Source organism: Mya arenaria, chromosome 2 (assembly GCF_026914265.1).
Source record: "Mya arenaria isolate MELC-2E11 chromosome 2, ASM2691426v1".
Taxonomy (NCBI): Eukaryota; Metazoa; Mollusca; class Bivalvia; order Myida; family Myidae; genus Mya; species Mya arenaria.
Window position 1 is genome coordinate 37532242 of NC_069123.1, and position 22017 is coordinate 37554258.

General features: G+C 33.3%; 1 protein-coding gene across 3 annotated transcripts in view; it reads right to left on the reverse strand.

The window, feature by feature from the left end:
- LOC128223967 (neuronal acetylcholine receptor subunit alpha-10-like) overlaps nt 1–22017 on the reverse strand; it is a 121921-nt gene that overhangs the window by 74763 nt on the left and 25141 nt on the right. For 2 of the 3 annotated variants that reach the window (XM_052933522.1, XM_052933514.1), the window contains exon 2: nt 9296–9442. The exons of the other annotated variant lie outside the window; for it this stretch is intronic. The gene's annotated coding sequence lies outside the window, so the exon portion shown is untranslated. The remainder of the gene's footprint in view (nt 1–9295; nt 9443–22017) is intronic. 3 annotated transcript variants of the gene reach the window in all.

Sequence of the window (22017 nt, forward strand, 5' to 3'; positions counted from 1 at the left end):
ATATATGCTACGTCGGAAGGCAATATTTTGCTTAAAATAAAGACTTTAATCAAAGATAACTTTTTGCTTACTTCACCATTTTAAATGAAACAAAGGCCAGTCTTTGCCGCTTAAAGAGCCCACCCTTTGTTTTATAACCGGAGTTTGATAAGGTGATTAGTTTTATCAAACACTTCGACAAACCTGTTTCCAGAACAATGATTTGACAGTGCTCCGTCAGAAGGCCGTATCGTGAAAAGGTTTGTCGAAGTGTTATAAGAAACTAAACTCTCAATCAAAACTTGGTAAAAGACCATAGGCGGGGCTCCGTAAGCGGCATAGACTGCGCTATGTTTCATTTAAAATGGTACAGAAAATGAAGAGTTACCATTGTTTTAAGTCTTCAATCGAAACAAAATATTGCCTTCCGACGTAGCATTTATGACGCAATTTATCATGTGGTATATACACACACTGTTATAGACTACTGTTATCGTTACATTGAAATTAATTCGTCAATTTGTATAACATAAAATATAACCTACTTATAGATTATCGATGAAACGCAAGTATGTAAACAACGTTTAATGCAGAAACACCCTAATTCATGCAGTAGACCATGTCGCCATGGTAAACACCTTGTGAAAGACAATGTTGTTCTTGGGCACTGATTGTCTCCAGGCCGTTCGATGAACTATCAGTATAAAAGTAACATCTGTCGTTCGTTAAATTAGTACTATTAATTCACATATTTTTAAGTAAAACATAAGCTTTTATTTAGAAAACTTGCATTTTAGTCGGACTGATCATGTACGAGATTTGTATAAACGTTTCTTTGCGGTATACCAATTAAACAACTGGCTACTGTTTCACATCAATGTGCATTTGGCAGGCCACGGCAACACAAGAACCAAGTAATCGTTACTCGAATTTCATTAAACATGTTGTAATAATCAACTGTCTTAAAACAATTGACGCTTAATCAAAGATGATATTTGCATATTTTGCTGTGCCTATAATAGGGTTGAAGACCGTTTTTAAAATGGACATAGTGCTGCAGAACGGAGACACGGTGCTTAAGGGAAAAATAACACATTTTATCGGGTTATAATGAACTTAAAAATAATTATGAATTTAACAGAATATGTTAGGGATTGTGTATAATTTGTAAATTGGTATGTATTTATAATCATATTATAAGATTAATAAAAAATATATTTAAATTAATTAAAGAATATATAAAAATGGTAGGAAAACAACTCCACACAATCTTACAATATTAATCACCAAAGGATCAAGCTGAAAGAAAATCTGTCAATTAAATCCCCCCCCCCACTCATTTTCAAGTTAATTTATAAATAATTTCCTTGCTTTTGAAATGTGAAATCACCATTTCACTGTATACTTCTGAAGGGAAAACTAGGTTTATTAAGGTCTATAACAATTTTCTTTTGATGAATTGCAAAACGTATTTAGATTGCTTTTTCTATTCCATGACCAATCCTTCGAACAGTGACACACATTATCTCGCATGGATACATTTAAAAAAAGGAGTAAAATGTGTTCAATAATTTAACTCTTCGTGCACAATATCATTCATTTTGGTCGCATCCTATGAGCTGACGTGTTCTATAACAAGGAAAACGCATTGTCAAATGGATTTTCACAGAAAAAACAGTCGTGTGTTACAAAAAATAACGTGCAGTTGGTGGAACATGGCGCACCCATGATTACTTAAATAAGATTAACTGAAACGATAATCATAAACAACATTGTCAGAGTAGAGTTAAAGGCAAACTATTCTAACATTGAACTCTGGATGTAAATTTTGGATTCCTAGTGACTCTTTGGAGTGTTTTTGACTATAAAATGACTTTGTATAAAACATAAACCGAATAACTATCCCAAATTTTATTTTTTTTCACAAATGCCATTCTTTTGCCCTAACATATTTTCACGTTTGAATTTATCTGGAATAGAGAACAAAGTTCACAAACTGCAAATACCTTATTATTGATGTACCTTCGAATTTGGCCCTTTACGTTACACATTTCAGTACAAAATACCAGGTCAAATGAAACCACAAAAGTATGGGTCACCAAACATTGAAATATTTAACAGAACAGCCGATGGTACATGAACATTTCGTTTTCTACTTGGACTGTAGTTTCGATTGCTTAATTTTTGGTTTTGTCCCAATTGTGGAACAGAAATTTGTTTTTATCGTGCAAAATTTTCTGAATTCAATCTGTAATGTTTTTCGTAAGGAAAGGAATTCATTTGAAAATCTCTGCCATTAATTTGTTCCACAATGCATCCCTGGTGACTCAGTTATCACATTACAATCGATTTCTGTGTTTGACTTCTAGAAATTTTATTCGTTTATCTAAATGTTTATTTCACATGTTTGCTGCGGTTAAATCGCCTTATATGTAAACATGCTTAAAGTATCGCTTTCAACAAAAGAAGTTTATTCCCAAACTACACTGAGAAATGTGTTGTCAAGTCACTAAGATTTTTTTATATAGTTTTAACATATTTTCAACCAATGAATATTTGGTGGAACTATACCTTTGATTTATCTAGGAGTATAGTAGATATTGTACAGTGACACCAATTCAAAGGTTTGCGTTCGTTGTTTTCGGCAATTGTAAATGATTAATATAAATACACATTGTTAATGAAATAATAAGCAACAAATATATCATGTATCATGCTTGTCTCTTTCTTATTATTTGACTTGATAAATTATGAGATTTCATGCATTGCATGTCATTGACATCAAGAAATATGCATTGAGATTTAACTGTTTTTCTTCTCTTTACTTATAAATATAGTTTAACAAGCCAAAGAATAATGATAACGACCAGGTTTAACCTATGTTCTCCTTTTTTGTGGCGTTTAATGTGCGAAAAAAGCTTGTTTGGCCAATTATTACTGACAACGTTTCTGGTACTATTGTGCGTTTCGCGGAGGAATATCTCGCGGAAAAATAATCTTAAACCCATTCAAACATTCCCGACTCATGTTAGAACAATAATTGTCTATTCGCTACAATAAGCATTAATTAATGAGCTAGATAGTTCATTATTGGTAGACATTTTTCCTTGAATCACTGTAGATATAAGAGTTAACACGATTCTCTCTTCCCGATGCTATGCCTTATTTATTGAAACATTGTCTCGGTTCGCTTTTTAGCCCAAAGGAGTTTTTTTGGATATCGATTTCAACTAACCCATCATTTTCCGAGACATGTTCTGCTTAGAAATGCGTGTATATATGCAGTTTTATAGAGCTTTAGGCATGTTTCTGGCAAAATCGCAGCGAAATTGTCCAATATAATGCAAGATTTATTCACTTATTTTAATGATGACTCCATTGTCAGACAACAAAGACTGACTTGAAAACTTAATGACTATTATTTTTTCTGCAATTGGGTTTTATATCTGGTACTGCTACATGTGATGAATGTTGTGACCAAATTGAGTTATTTGTTCTAGAATCGATATTAATAGTACATATGATTTGTTAAACCTTTATGGGTGTTTATTTCAAAGGACAAACACGTGGAAATGTTTGTTTTGGCATGATTACCTTTGATATTCATATATTTATATCTCGTCCTGCTACATGTGATGAATGTTGTGACCTAATTGAGTTTTTTTCCAAGATTCGATAATAATAGTACATATCAGAAGTAAACTTTGTTTATGCGTGTTTATTTTAAAGGGGAAACACAAGTATTTGTTTTGGCATGATTTCTTTTGATATTCCTTTTCTATTATGTGAAAAAATGTTAAACAATTATTTTGTCATCTATTCAATATTAGACTGTTTTAAATGAAGTCAATTTATGGGCGAGGTTTATTTACAATAATACAGATCAGATCTAAAGTTTATTCAAGCCCACATATATCAAACATAATAAACATGCAAGTGTGATTTTAGCGTCATAATTTGTTCTAAAAATTATAGGAGTATTATATGGTAATGTACTTTTCTATATGATTGCCTTCGGGATTGTTAATCATGATGCATGGTTGATGATTAAATACTTGTGTGAACAACTACAGAAACAAGCTCAGCAGCCAAAGTTTAAACATAAGCCCCGTTTAATGGCACAGGGTAAACGCCAAAAACATGTGTACAAAGCATCTCATTTTTGGTCGATCGCTTCTATAAATCTTCACCCTGTAACATAACTAGGAGGTGCACAAGATTTAATTCAGATAGACGAAGCCATTTCCAGAATTTATCGAGGGAACAAACGTCAGAAAGGCCGAAATGGGTAAGATCGTTAGCAATAATATTTAGATTATTTAATTTCTACGTGATTTAACGTCGAGAGTAAATACTCTTTTAAGCTAATATCAAGATAAGAGCCATTGATTCTTTTTGAGGAGGCCCTTGTATTCTTGTGGAAAGATTACTTCTAATTTGGCAAAAGAAGTGGTACTCGGAAAAGAGGAAACGTTATTGAATAGGGTGAAAGCTGGAATAACGTAGGATTCTTAAATGGCTGTCATGAAGATAGAGCCGGCGTAGAAAAGACGGGCAATGCAATTGATCGCTGTAAATGGGGTTTGGTAAAAGGCAATACAGCTGACATGTTGTAGTATAGACCAGTGAAAGAGGTACAAGGAATTGGTGTCGATCCTGCTCGCCTCTCAGACAATTATACATACAACGCGACTATTGAATTTAGTCTATGGCAGGGATTTATACATACGTCGCAGTTAAGTTTTGTCTTGTGACAGAACTCTTACGTTGTGCATTGCCCATGTAAAGACGTTAGATGATTGAAAAATATCTGGATTTGATATTCCACTATATTGTTTATAATATATTAGGTATAATAACGAGGTCATAGGAGAATTTGTTTTGTTAAGTATTCATTACGTCATAATACTTATATCTTAAGTCGTTTATGATTCTAAAATTGATCGAAACAATTAACATTTCTTAGATGAGTAAGTGAATGTTTTGTTGCTGATGCTAGTGAATTTTAAATGGGTCAATAGGAACTTGTATATACGCCAACGTTAACTTGAACAATATTTGTTAAAAACAACCAGAATGCTTGTTATGCATAGTCTATTATATTACTCTGCAATGTGACATTAAAGCGTTTTTATGTTTTAAAGTTAGTTCAAAGCCGATTTCATTTTGCAATGAAGTGTTGTCATAAAACAATAAATCCCATAATCCAGTCATATTTCCTTCACTATCAATATCAAATCACTACTCACATGGATAACCTACTATTTGATGTCTTGAGGGAACATAAATAATGCCGACAGATTGTAAATCTGGATTTAGAAAATCACATGTATGCAAATATATCTTTCCGAAAGAGCCGAAGTTCTTGATCTAAGAGACAGATCTAATTTAAGAAAATGTAATTGATCAAACGTTTGTCTCTTATAATACAACAGGAATTATCTTATCAGAAATGCCATCAATTTTTTAAGAGTGTTTGTGTCTATTTTCCAATAACACATATACCCATAGCATATTGTTTTACATCCAAAATAGCTGCATTATTCTTTAGAAAATCGTGCACTTAATAACATTGGTACAATATGTTAAATATTTGTATGATTCTGTTTTGGCATTTCTTACTACGAGTTTTACTAATTAATCACAATGGATATTGTTTCACATAAACGTGCTACTGCAAGTCTACCGCAATCCAAGAACCAATTTATTGTTACTCTGAATTCATGGAATATCTGGTAAACATTTTGCAATTACTAGCTGTCAGAACACATGATATATGAAAGATAGTTTCGAAAACAAATGACGCTGACATCAATGATAAAATTTGCTCATTTCGTTCCTATTAGCAATGTCTTCGTACGATAGGATGTGGATTAATACCACTTTCCAATTATTGCACGAACATTCTGTATCATGTGCTGGATAAGTGTCTGATACATTTTGAAATGTCTGTTTTCTGCAAGGTATAATTATTAGTTTCTGATAACATATATAAGAACGTATTTCTTTGAATTACTGCCAGAAGTTACCTAAACCTTTCATATATGAATGTGGCTCTGTACCTTCTGACTTTAACCCAATATACTATGTATCTGAATGAACACTATGAAACCGCTTTAACTGCCATCATCACTTATTCGTTACAACCTTTACTGGAAGAATGCTGCAAAAAAACTGTATACCAATAAATAACCATACACCGGAAATATGATAACACTATTGATGTGTTTACTGATCTCTTAACCATTGTTTCGATGGTGAAATTCGCCAAAATTTCGACATAGGTTCAAGTAAACAACTTTTATATTATGACGTGCAAGGTTTTCTATATTTACGGTGTACAAAAGCAATAAATAGGAAGAAACTTCAGTCTCCATGTGGCTTGAGATGTGTTTGCAATTCCCAGATGGATACCCTTGTACGGAAAAAAACGGCAGCCATTGACAGGCGAAAATTAGTTTAGCTACTCTGTGATTTTCCTGCGACATAAGGTGTGCGAATAGCGCTTTCGCCCAGATCCCTTGTGGCCACTTGCCTTTGATAATTGTCTAAGCTTTAACGTAGGCGCCGCTGAAATATTGTCCATATCGCCTGTAAATAAGTCCAAGACGCGCACTTGTGGTGTTGTCTCGGGGACAAGTGGTGTGAACCGGTTCATTTTGCATCAAGCTCTCTAAGATAAGTTAAGAACATGGGGACGGTCATGGAAACAATCCACATATATACGATACCAGGCAGATTCAATCGTAAAGGAATGGTACGTTATGTAACAACACGTACCAAATGGTAAATGTATACACATCACTTTTTTAAGTTTTTTTGGAACATGACATTCAATTAATTACAAGTAAGTCTGCGTCAATTGTGATGCTTTGTCCATAAACACTTTTTTCAAATGCATCGGAGCATAAATATTAATAATAACGTTTGCTTTTTAGTTAAAAGCTCAAACAATGAACTACTTATTACTGTACAACGTTTGCCCTAGTATTGCTTTCTATTTCCCTAAAAGAATGACCAAGAACGCATCTTTGACGAAGTAATTGGTACAATTACGCGTTGAGAATGTGTAGCCCGCAGTTACAACTTGAGCTAGATATATACAAACCGTCACTTATGCGCCCAGATATTGTTAGAACAATATTTAACCGAAGACATAGGCAGTCGACCAATCAATGAAAATTACCATTACGTCATCCGCTGTCCTATAAATAAGAGAAAGTACGAGCAGAAAGGATTTAAGAAAATCGCCTAATCCATTTCAGAGTGGTCTCGACGGAAATACAAATATGGTAGACAAAAATAATATTTATTGTGATTTTCTCGAACCTTCTCTTCATGACAAATACATCCTGTCAAACAATAAATTGTGTTTCCATTACTTCGTCCTAGAGCAATTTTACATCCATTTGCGAAATAGCTGACCCCATGTAAAAAATAATTAAAATAATAGAAATATTTGTGTGTAGATGTTTTACATTTTAGTGTCAAGTCTAGTTCTTATTGTCTCGATGTAATATTTGTTTTACGTCTTGTGACGCTTTGTGTGCCACTTCGAGTGTCTTGTGACGCTATGCGTGTCTTATGACGCTATGTGTATCTCTTTGAATGTCCTGTGACGGTATGTGTATCTCTTCGATTGTCTTGTGACGCTAAGTGTGTCTCTTCGATTGTCCTGTGACGCTATGTGTGTCTCTTCGATTGTTTTGTGACGCTAGGTGTGTCTCTTCGATTGTCCGGTGAGGCTAGGTGTATCTCTTCGATTGTCCTGTGAAGCTATGTGTGTTTCTTCGATTGTCTTGTGACGCTAGGTGCGTCTCTTCGTATATACTGTAACGCTAGGTGTGTCTCTTCAATTGTCCTTTGACGCTATGTGTGTCTCTTCGAATGATGTTTGACGCTAGGTGTGTCACTTCGATTTCACTGTGACGCTATGTGTGTTTCTTTGAGTGTCTTGTGAAGCTATGTGTGTTTCTTTGAGCGTCTTGTGACGCAATGTGTGTCTCTTCGATTGTCCTCTGACGCTAGATGTACCTCTTTGATTGTCTTGTGACGCTAGGTGTGTGTCCCTTCGGTTGTCCTGTGACGTTATGTGTGTCTCTCCGATTGTCCTTTGACGCTATGTGTGTCTCTTCGATTGTCCTGTGACGCTATGTCGGACGCTCTTTGTGACTTGTGAAGCTATGTGTGACGCAATGTGTGTCTTGTGACGCTATGAGTGACGGTATGTGTGTCTTGTGACGCTATGTGTATCATGTGACGCTATGTGTGACGCTATGTGTGTATCGTCGATTGTTCTGTGACGCTATGTATGACCTTTCGAGTGTTTTGTGACGCTATGTGTGTCACTTTGAGTATCTTGTGAAGCTATGTATGTCTATTCGAGTGTATTCTGGCGCTTTGTGTTTCTCTTAAGAGTGTATTTTGACGTTTTGCCAGTTTTTCGAGTGTTTTGTGACGCTATGTGTGTGTCTTTGAGTGAATTGTGACGCTATATTTGTATCTTTGAGTGCCTTTGATGGATGGGTCATAGCTATAATATGTGTTGTTTGTCTTACCAATGTCTGTGTTGTTTGTCTTATCAATGTTTTTAATTGTTTTTTATCATTGCAATAAAACCTTCGTCTTGTGGAAAATTACTGTATAAGACATACAGTTAAAAAAGAAAAAATATTTCAAAAGCATCTGTTTTATTGAATATGGCTACCAAAATAAATGTCGAAAAACAACTCAGATTACCATAGTATGCGACCATACATTTATTCTGTTGGTCAGTTTGAGCTAAATCAAACTTTCATTTGCCGATATATACATAAAACAATTACGCTGGACCATGCACCCCCCAACAACTAATTGAATACAGAACTTCGAAGCCGCCAAGTTGCCAATACAGCAATATTTACATTTACTCGAAAAATGCTCTTTGACACGAAAAACCAGCGGTTGTCGGATTTGGGATCGGTCGTACCTTCACTTTAAATGGGTCTTAATAAACGTTTAATTATTGTCACTGATCAGTTTCAATCAAATCGTTTCATACTAGGATGTAGTTTGTGCATCTACATGACCGTAGACACATACCAACAAATGGTCTTAGCAAGATTATAGTAGGCTTTGGATCACTGGGTTTGTCTAAATATTTAACACAGAAATCGCCTTTGATGAGCAGAACTGATGGATTTCAGTTATACATTTATATGTTTTACAAATGAATTTTGTACACATATGCCTGCAATATTTTAATAAAGGTTCATCATCTAACGATTAAATTTGTTTTATGGCGGCACGTGATTTGGATAGTAATAATATGACATACGTGTTGGCAGTGAATACTGTAGGGCAAGGAGAGGCTCCGCTGTGTTGAATTTGTGTCTGTCCCTGTGATTTGTATTGCATTATTGCACTACATCTAGGTAGTTCGTTAGCGTCTGTTTGTCGTCCATAAACTAGTTTGCATCATAATCTGAAAATATCAGCACACATGAGCGATATTCACGTGTTGAACTAAGCGGTCTTTATTGGCAATTATAATTGAAGAGGTATCGTTATTTTTGTATAATGGCACTTTTACTAATATTAGGTATTTCGGCGGAAAACACCCCTGGATTATTAATAAATATAAATGGCTCTCAATAAGCACAGGTTGTTACAGGTGCAGCTCTCTGGCAGATTCTTAACATCTTGAAGGATTACAGCGAGGTTACATGTGTATTTCGGGAGAGAAGCACATGGCGGTTAACATATATAAAAGGAAATATTGCACATTAATTTTAATTAAAACATGGCTTTGAACTTCGAATGGAAAGTATTGAACACACTTCTTGGGTAGTCGATTTCTTTTTTAAGAATTATTAATTCATACGCCTTTCCTTGAACTACTTTTAATGATAGAATAAAAGAATGATACTACTTTCGTGGTATTTTTTAATATCTTCAGCAAAATAAAATACAGCTTACATGAATCATCACTGCTTTGTTCTATTTTAGTCACATTTTGATGGATTGTATCTGGCATACACTTTGCAATTTCAATAGTATATTTTTAAGATGAGCTATCTTATCGGAGTTATTGGCATAAAGTTCGATGTAATGAAAAGATGGTGCGTTTTACACCCATTTGGCATTAAATATTAATAAAATGATTAAAATTTCAAGCTAATTTCCGTTAATAAATGATGCATTTCGAGAAAAAGTAGGTTTGTTTACATCCAATATGCAAATGCATTATCATCAGGAAGGATATTGGCATAAATCAGAATCAGAAGGCTGTGAAGTTTTTCAAAGTTATATGCAGCTGTTTTTATTTTTCCCTTCCTACATTTTAACGGATTGCTGATTCCGAATTGATTATATTGATGTCTATATTTGTTTTAAATAATTACTCAGACTCGGTATATTTTACGGAAAGGGGAAGAATTCGGTTTGGAATTAAGATGGGTCTATTTTTATGGGTTTTTCAAATTACATTTTCATTATATTCTGTACATATCCAAGTCACCATGCATTCATCGTCTTGGTCTGTTTGAAGAAATCGATGGGTAATCTATGAGATATTTTACGACATCGTAAATTTGATCGAACCTACAACGTTAGATGTAAGTACAAGATTTATGCGAAAGAACTGGCATATAAAAGATCGAAAGATGAATCATATTGTATGCATATGAACGCCAGAGATATGGTATTAAATACATACGAGAGTGTGTTATGCGTCAAAATCAATTTTACGATCGCTGTCTGTTTCAAATTGGATGATTTAAATTTAAAACGAAAATATTAGCAAGACCGGATTTGTATTACCAGTACCGCAGCAGAATGGAACGCGGTTGGTGGAATGCATGCTATTAATCATGGATCTGGTAGATTTTTATGGTTGACGTCATTGCGCCCGGGTCTCTGCATTAACATCATTATTAAGCATGTGGTGAAGATGAACACGCAATTGCTAACGAAAAATCTTGATTTATTCTTTTTGAACATATTTCTCTTCATAGTTTCAAATAGATTAACCTTTTAACAAATCTCCTGCCGAAAGTGTTTGGTTTCTGTTTTAAAAACAAAACAAAATGTTCCGTTGGTATATTCTTATTGAATACAATTCTAAATATATTTGCTAAGCTTTCATCGATTCTTCTATGAATATCGATTGACAGTATGACGAAATTCTAAAATATCAAATTGAATATAAAAAATTGACCGATAAGCAGCCTAATACGCATTCTGATTCTACATGTTATCATTTTTGTTATAAACTGTGTTTTGGACACGCCATGTTTGACATCGGTCGTTATGTACATTGTATGTAGCAAAAATTTCTTTGAGCAGTAAAAGCCTATGAAACATCAAATTCGACTATTCTACGTATTTCTACATTTCGAAACAATCGGAAAACTTAGACACAAGTCACCATGCAATCATCGTCTTGGTCTATTTGAAGAAATCGATGGGTATTCTATGAGATATTTTACATCGTAAATTTGATCGAACCTACAATATTAGATGTAAGAACAAGATTTATGCGAAAGAACTGGCATAAAAAAGATCGAAAGATGAATCATATAGTATGCATATGGACGCCAGAAATATGGTAATAAATACATACGAGAGTGTGTTATGTGTCAAAATCAATTTTACGATCGCTGTCTGTTTCAAATTGGATGATTTAAATTTAAAACGAAAATATTAGCAAGACCGGATTTTTATTACAATACCGCAGCAGAATGGAACGCGGTTGGTGGAATGCATGCTATTAATCATGGATCTGGTAGATTTTTATGGTTGACGTCATAGCGCCCGGGTCTCTGCATTTACATCATTATTAGGCATGTGGTGAAGATGAACACGCAATTGTTAACGACAAGTCTTGATTTATTCTTTTTGAACATATTTCTTGTCATAGTTTCAACTAGTTTGACCTTTAGATAAGTCACCTGCCGAAAATGTTTTGCATTTGTTTTAAAAACAAAACAAAATGTCCCGTTGATGTATTCTAATTAAATTCAATTCTAAACATAATTGCAAAACTTTCATCGAGCCTTTTATGTAGATCGATTGACAACATGACGAAATTTTGAAATATACTTCGGCTTAATCAAATTGAATATAAAAAATTGACCGATAAGCAGCCTAATCCGCATTCTGATACTAATTGTTATCATTTTTGTTACAACTGTGTTTTGGACACGCCATGTTTGACATCGGTCGATATGTACATTGTATGTAGCAAAAGTTTCTTTGAGCAGAAAAAAGCCTATTAAACAATAAATTCGACTATTCTCCGTGTCTGTAGAATTTCTGCATTTTGAAACAGTCGGAATATTTAGAAAAATACAAACCGGTGAAAACACGCTGCAGAAATATATTTTCTTTCATGTTCGCTTCATCTTGAACTTTTTTATGTAATAAACATCTGATATTTAATCAAAATAATCTTATCTAGTTGCACATACATCGAGAAATGTTTGTTTACATGTTTCAGCACATCTCATGGAAATTATATACTGTTGCAGTGAAAAGGCAAGTTGTTGCTAAAGTGTACTGCATACAATCTGTAGCGTAAATCTCTCCGAAGCACAAAAACATACTCGATAAAGAGCGTTATTTGATACCACTGACAATGGCAAGCTGGATACTGTCAACACCCCCTGCTGGCACCGGTCTAAGCAGTATTTTACGGCCGAAATACATTTGCTCATTTATTTAACAAACATATGTATTATGTATTGTAATTTGCCTTTAACTTGAGTAGATAAACACGTGCACAAGAATCAAGCAATTCCTTTAAATATAGTCATAGCATATGGTAATTAGAACAATTCAGTCTCAAGAGAAATTGTTTGCTTTGTAGTAAAACAATAATAATCGCATTACCTGTATTAAAGTACTTTAATTTATAATATAACACAGTGTTATGTTTACCGGTATGCAATTTTATTGTCTATAAACTTTATTTACGACCTCACATTATAAATCACAGTTTTTCTGTACGATTGGGACATAATTCTTGATTGTTCAAACTTCGGAATATTTAAGGATTGCTTTCTATGTACGTCTTTGACATACTTAATACCTTGCAATAGCTTAAAGAATAAGAACGCACAGATTTCGTGTATTTTTCCAGAAAATTTGTGGAATCGATTAAAAATATTTTTTATCGCATGTAAGGCGCATTCAGGTACAAATGCATATTGCTTATTTCAAACAAAAATATGCCTACTAATTATACAAATAACTACCAAATTATTTGCTCGTTTATAATTTTATAGTACTTCATTTCTGAATAATGTGTCAGATTCCAAATTGCCCGGTGTACAACGTTAGTTCCTTCCTGTCACTGAGGTCTTTATGAGATTCATAAAGTATTTAACTATTTCGCAATTTCATACACTTGATCATATTATTTGTATTAAAATGTTACATAGATCGTATCATATGTACATCGTTTATCAGAAAGTATTTGCCAAATAACAATATTAGAATATTTATTCATTTTTCTATCACCAGTAGGAAGGCAATTAATACACACAAGCTACCCTTCGACGAAAAAGGGCTGATGATACACTGATAGACTGGTAAATATATTACAGATAAAACCTCATTTCAAATAATACAAATATGTATGAGTATATATTCATATCCAGTAACTATAAATGACACGTTATAAGTAAGTCGACAAAATAATCTTTACAAAATAGCGCCGTTACTGCGGTAAGTCGATGCTTTAAATGTAACATTCAGATAATGGCAATGAGGAGGACTCTAGCTCGGAGATACACTCGACAAGCGATGGAACTGTCCTAAATGTCAGTAAGATCAATGCGAACACTGAGCACTTGTAGTTATATTTAACCAGATAGCTCGCTCTCAATACGGTGTTGTCTTTGTGCAATACCCATACAATATTAGAATTTTCTTGACCTCTGGAAAATCAGACAGCACAAATCAAGACGGTACAGTTGATGTAACAGACACATTTTCGTTTTAACTAAGATATTACAATCGTCATGATATGCAATCTATAGATTCTTTTTTTAAGTTTCACATACATCTTGATATCTTGAACCGTTTGATAACAACAGACAAAGTGGTTGAGTTGACGAGGTCACATTGAAATGGTATTTTGTTATAGCCAATTCAAACAGAAACCTGGAAGATATACCATTTTGAAGAGTAAATTTCTTCCAAAGTGTCCAGTTTTACAGTTTAATTGAGGCTGATCACTGCCACTAATTGCACCCCCTCCCCCCACCCACCACTCACATACACACACCGCCAAAGTTCCTACAAGCACTGGTCTAAGTGGAATTTTACAATCATTTCAACGGGACTGTCTTCGCAGTTTCAAAAGTTGGCACAGGTATCTAACAAACATATGTATCATATGCGTAATACGCCCTTGACTGTCTTAATTTATGCGAGGATACAGTTTTACACATTTTGTAAATATTTGTCTTCAAAAGAAATAGGCTCAGATCAAGATTACTGATAAAAAATAGAAAAAGCTTCAAACAAATTCCAAAACAATGCTACTATGGATTATCTTTGAACGTTCCTGTTAATTTCTTGAACCGATTTAACAGCTTTTTAATCAAATGTATTGCACACACTAGTACAAGTGAATGTTACTTTTCCCAACCGATATATACTTATTCCTTACATTAAAAGAAGAGCAAAAATAGTATTTTATAAGCAACCGCTTAAGGGCCATCAACAATACAATGTGGGTGGGAAATTATTACCATTCAAAATTTAAATTATTACTAGGTTTTATTGTACACTTAAGTGTTCAAAGGTAAAACATGCATATTTTGCAAAATTTTGAAGTGTAATAAAGACTTCAGCAAAATTATAAAGGGATATTTCATTACAGAATTTGTTAAAATACTCCTTTTCATTTCACGGAAAAGTCTTCTGACACAATATGTCCAATTTAAAATATCTTGTTGTTTTTTTTATAAAATATTTTGAAATAAGAAAATATACTGAAATAGTGATTAATTTAGAATTTCGCGTTACAAACATGCGATTTCCTTCCTTCCTCAAAATAAAAGTAATCACCAAAAAGCCAGTACACATTATTGATTGAATAGTGTCAAAGATGTTTGCACCTGAAACCATTCCAAATATTCTTACACTTTCGTGTAAAAAGTGCAAATGTTTTTGGTCTAAAATCTGAATAAGAAATTATGTCTTCAAATCTACAAAGCTCGCAAACCACCTTCACATGTATCAAAGCACACATGTAATGAAAATGGAGCCTTAAAATGACCTAAAACATGTGGTTTGATTCTTCGAACCCGCTGTTGTAATTCGCCCTTGACTGTTAATTCATGCGAGCTTACAGATAAATATTACTGACCAAAAAAGAAAAAAGCTTCAAACAAATTCGCAAACAAATTTTCTTTGAACGTTCCTGTTTATTCCTTGAACCGATTTAATAGCTTTTTAATCGAATGTATCGCACACTCAAGTTCAAATGGATGTTACTTTCCAACTGATATATGCTTATTCCATACACAAAAAGAAGATAAAAATAGTATTCAATAAGCTATCGCTTAAGGGCCATCAACAATGTAATGTGGGTGGGAAGCCTTAACATTATCACCTTTCAAAATTTAAATCATTACTATATTTTATTGCACACTTAAGTGTTCAGGAGTAAAACATACATATTTTGCAACATATTGCAACATGTTGAAGTAATATAAAGATGTTTGCACCTGAAACCATTCCAAATATTGTTACACTTTTGTGTAAAATGTGCATATGTTTTTTGTCTAAAATCTGAACAATATTTATGTCTTCAAATCTACAAAGCTCTCAAACCACCTTCACATGTATCAAAGCACACATGTATTGAAAATAGAGCCTTAAAATGACCTAAAACATGAGGTTTGGTTCTTCAGAACCACTCTTGTGCTGTGGAAATTCCTTAATAATGCCTCACAATTATTAACTGGATTATAATGCCAGAGTACTTCGTTTTTGCATACTGACGTTGTTAGAGCCCTCAAATTGATAGACGTACAGGTTTTTTTTATCTATCCAGGAGGTAGTATGGCTATTAATAATGTTAATAGTATGATTTGTTTTTTGTAATTTCGAAAGTACATACAGTTTCAATTGTATGATAATTATGCGTAAACGCTCTTTAACTATTGTGAGTATAAAATCGATTATAGGGAGCAAACCTGCCAAAATAACGGTATTTAAATGTTCATTGTTTCCTATCGCTAGAATTTTCATGTAACCTTTTCACCAAAAGACATTCAGGACGAACATTAACGTACACAGGCTGACCATTTATACCCACAGTAACCCAGCAAATACCATAGATTAAATAATATTCAATAAATAACTAGTCATACGAAGGAATGATTAACAATAAACGAATCGATATGGTGCTACTCAAAGAAGTGCATGCAAGGTATTCATTGGCTCTAACAAGGCAGACCGGCTATTAGCATAAGCACATTCTTGAAATGAACAGTGTACTTCATGGTAACGAGTCCACATTAAATCTGCGATACGTACTTGTTATTATTGTAAAGTAAGAGTTCGAAGTAAATTGTAACGTTAAGAACGATTGAAAACAAAATCGTTTATTTGATCGAAAAAGTTTTCGATCATTGATTTGGAATTTTATAATCGATTATTTCGACGAATGTCAAGTTTTTTGAGAAGGAAATACTGTTTTGCTTTGACAGCGCTGAAATTTTGTCCCATATATTATTTTCTGCTAAAAGTGTAATTAGTCAACATTAATTCTACAATAATCTGATGACACGGCACGCTTATATTAACATAATGAGTATTCGGTTGACATATCAATAATAATTTCTTTAGAAGAGCCTGTCTTTTTGAGGTGCAACTCAATTAATATTCGATAATTGATTGAAAAGGTATGTCTGATAAATTATTAACTAAATATCAATGATGCATGAATAAGTGAGTAATCAGTCAAAACATTCTCAAAATAGTAGCAACATTGTTGTATAGATAACTTATACATTGTTGTGCACAATGTAATTATACATAAAACAGATATAACGTTATAAATTATCGCTGTAATAAGCGATTGTGAAGCAGTGCTTACGAATGGAAAAACAATGCTGGCAAAAACAGTATAATGAGACAATTATAAAAAAGGTAAAACAATTATACAAAACCTCTAAGGTTTATGCAACATAAAACAATGATCTTTAAAAACATTGATTACGAGAAGCCAAATCATGTATATTAATAAAACTAAAGTTAATTGGTACACGGATAAACTGTGAATGTTTCACATTTTTTTCAAATTCTAAGTATCACAAATATTAATCCATATTTTACAAAACAAGCGCATCTCGTATATAAAACGACAGACACACGATGTATCAAACAATTACACGTCAGAAAGCTTTTGATGTTTGGATAGAATAGGAGAGCTAAAGAGATTTTCAACTAGTGAATAGGTGAAGCAGTGCTCAGTTATAAATTGTGCAAAAGTTTTGTTTGTATGCTAGAACGAACTTATTTTATATTTCATAAAACAGGTGTGTATGGATTTTAGCTAAGCACTGCCTTGCTGTCATAAGTCTTTTTACTGAGAGAATGCAAATTAGTTGAACTAAGTAAACACTAGTTTACATACCAAGCCAAGATCAACAGAAAGAACAAAGCATTCCTGATATATCTCTTTACCATAATGGAATTGATAGTTGATTGTGTAATATTCGGTTGTATTAAATGCATCGCATTTGATATTATTCATATTGATATTAATTCGAACCACGACTTTGTTCGTTTTTCTTCGCCATATACGACGTCCAATTGGTTTGTGAGTCAAACAAATGAGTCGATTTCACTCATACCAATGTAGATGAAAAGTGTAGGCAGATTAATAGAGGTGAACATTATGATGATCAGTTCGTTTCTTTTCTTCGTCGTGACGCACCTAATTTACAGTTTCGTCCATAGCATGTGAAAGGGTGTGAAGTTACTTTAGAAATCAACATATAAAACAGACCACATTTCACCTCCCTGTTACTTCATCGACTTAAAACATTTTGTGTGAGATCAATATTGATGTGAATGCACTGGCGTAAAAAGATCGAAAGATGAATAAAATATTATTGATATGAACGCAAAAATAATGGAAATAAATATTTACGAGCGTGTGTTATGATTCATATCGAATTTTACGACCAATATTACGCAATATGTTTCGATGAATTGATTTAAAACAACAACAATATTAGCAAGACCCAAAGAATTTTTTTTTTTTCCTGTGTCACAGATTGGAAGGTACACCAATACACAGTGAATGTTTCACATTTTCGCATTTATCCTTATTATGAGTATCACTAATACAAAACCACTTTTCACAAAACAAGCGCATCTCGTATATAAAAGGACAGACATACGATTGACCGACGCAAGTACACGTCAGAAAGCTTTTGCAAGTTTTACTGTTTTGAGGCACAAGGATATGGAAAGCAAAACAGTTTATTACCACGACAAGTTTGGAACGTAAAAAGGTTTAATGGTCAATTACTTGTAATGGATTTCACGTCTAGTTTTGAACCGATTTAACACTTTTTTAATCGAATGTATTGCATACTCAAGTACAAGTGGATGTTACTTTTTCCAACCGATTAATTCTTATTCCTAACATTAAAAGAAGAGCAAAAATAGTATTTAATAAGCAACCGCTTAAGGGCCATCAACAAGACAATGTGGGTGGGAAATTATTACCTTCAAAATTTAAATTATTACTAGGTTTTATTGTACTCTTTAGTGTCCAGAAGTAGAACATGCATATTTTGCAACATGTTGAAGTGTTATAAAGACTTATTGATTACGAGAAGCCAAATCATGTATATTAATATAACTAAAGTTAAATGGTACAGGGTTAAACTGTGAATGTTTCACATTTTCACATTTTTTTCAAATTCTAAGTATCACAATTATTAATCCATATTTTACAAAACAATCGCATCTCGTTTAAAAACGACAGAAAGAAGATGTATCAAGGCACTTACACGTCAGAACGCTTTTGATGTTTGAAGAAAACAGGACATGGAAAGTTAAAGAAATTTCCAACTAGTGAATAGGTGAGGCAGTGCTCAGTTATAAACTGTGCAAAAGTTGTTTGTATGTGAGTACGAACTTGAGTATATGTTATAAGACAGGTGAGTATGGATTTCAGCATAATCACTGCCAAGCTGTCATAAGTCTTTTAGTGAGAGAAAGCAAATTAATTGAAATAAGTAAACACTGTTAACATATCAAGCCAACATTAACAGAAAGAACAAAGCATTCCTGATTTAGCTCTTTATTCTAATGGAATTGATAGTTGATCGATTGTGTGATATTCGGTTGTATTAAATACATTACATTTGATAATACTCATATTGATATTGATTCGAAACACGAATTATTTTCTCTTCACCATATATGGAATCCAAATGGTTTGTTGGTCAAACAAATGAGTCGATTCCACTCATAACATGTAGATGAACAGTGTAGGCAGATGTTTAAGAGTTGAAAATAATGATGATCAGTTCGTTTCTTTTCTTTTATCGTGACGCACTTAACTTACTGTTTCGTCCATAGCATGTGAAAGGGTGTGTAGTTACTTCAGAAATCAACATATAAAACAGACCACATTTCACCTCTCTGTTACATCATCGACTTAAAACATTTTGTGTGAGATCAATATTGATGTGAATGCACTGGCATAAAAAGATCGAAAGATGAATAAAATATTATTGATGTAAACGCAAAAATAATGGAAATAAATATTTACGAGCGTGTGTTATGATTCATATCGAACTTTACGACCAATATTACGCAATATGTTTCGATGAATTGATTTAAAACAACAAATTTATTAGCAAGACCCAAATAATTTTATTTTTTTTCCTGTGTCACAGATTGGTAGGTACACCAATACACAGTGAATGTTCATTTTCGCATTTATCCTAATTCTGATTTTCACAAATATAAAACCACTTTTCACAAAACAAGCACATTTCGTACATAAAAGGACAGACAGACGATTTATCGACGCAAGTACACGTCAGAAAGCTTTTGCAAATTTTACTGTTTTGGGACACAAGGATATGGAAAGCAAAGCAGTTGATTAACACGACAAGTTTGAAACGTTGAAAGTTTTAATGGTCAATTACTCCTAATGTATCTCACGTCTAGTTTTAAAATGGTGAGATCTTCCATTTTATTGATGATTTTGTATTAATCGCTTGTTTTATAACAGCAAAATTATCAGTAGAATTAAAAACAAATGGACCGCACACGCAAAGTGCCGTTATATAATAATTAATAAACAAATTTGTTCAAATATCGGTCGTTTGCCAGACTATCGAAGGATCATGGAACTTGCTTTGCTATTTGATAATACCAGGAATCATCCGTTATTATGCTGATGTATGTTTGAAGTCTTCATTATATTAATTAGTTTTGAAATAGATATGTTATCTTGCAAGAAATGTTTGCTATAAAAAAGCAGCGCAGCTACGCAGAATGGTCATGAGGTAGTTGATAAAACGGAATCTAATGGTTTTAATACATCACTGATCCACAGTGTGTGAATACCACTTGATAAATTACGCCATATATGCGACGTCGAAAGGCAATATTTTGCTTAAAATGAAGACTCGAAACAAATATAACTTTTCTTCACCATTTTAGATAAAACAAAGGGCAGTCTATGCCACTTAACTTAAAGAGCTCCGCCTTCGTTTTTACCGGAGATTTATAAGGTGATTAGTTTAATCAAACACATCGCAAAACCTGTTTCCAAATGTTTTGACAGTGTTCCGTCAGACAGCCGTTTCGTGAAAAGGTTTGTCGATGTGTTTGAAGAAACTTAACTCTCAATCAAATTCTGGTAAAAGACCAAAGGCGGGGCTCCGTAAGCGGCGTAGACTGTGCTATGTTTCATTTAAAATGGTGAAAAAAAAGTAAAGTTATCTTTGTATAAAGTCTGCGTTCGAAGCAAAATGTTGCCCTCCTACATAGCATTTATGACCCAATTTGTCACGTGGTATACACCCACTGATCCATTATACGCGCAAATCCTTGGTTTAACTATAATGATTGTTTTACATTGTATCTCTTTCTAAAATTTTATCAATTGATCAATGTCATTCACCGCATTATATTAAGTGACTTCTGAATCAAAGCAAATGTGTATGCGAAATAAGAGTAACTTTATTTAAAGCTAAAGATATTTCCAAGTATTTTACAAAGACAGAGAACAACATATGGCATACAGATTGAAGTGAAGGTCAGGCAGTGGTCAGTTATAAATTGTTTAAAAGTTTTGTTGGTATGTAAACCACATGCGAGTATTAACTTGAGTACATTTTATAAAACGGGTGAGAACTGTTGACTGCAACAGAGATTTAGCATAAACACTACATTGCTGTCATACAGTGTTGAACTGGGAGAATGCAAATTAGTTGAAATAACTAAACACTAGTGAACATATCAAACCAAGATCAACAGAAAAGACAAAGCATTCCTGACTTAACTCTTACTTTAATGGAATTGATTAATATGAAAGATGATAAAGTGAAATTCGGTTGTATAAAGAAATGTAAAACATTTGATAACATTCATATTGAAATTGACTCGAACAAGTAAATGTTGTTGTTTTTTTCCGCCATGAATAACATTCAAATAGTTTGAAGCTCATACATTCATATGAGTAGATTCGATAAAAATTTGGATAAAAAAAGAAGACTTTTAAAGCTGAAAAAATATCAGTTCGTCTCTTTTTCTTCATCGTGGTTCATTTAAGTTAACAGTTTCGTCCATAGCGTGACAAAGGTTGTATAATTACTATAATAATCAGATATAAAACAGCACACTTTCATCCTCCCTGTGATTATAATTTCATTGACTTAAATCATTAAGTGGGAACACTATTTGTGTGAATGCACTGGCATAAAAAGATCGAAAGATGAATAAAATATTATTGATATGAACGCAAACATAATGGAAATAAATATTTACGAGCGTTTGTTATGC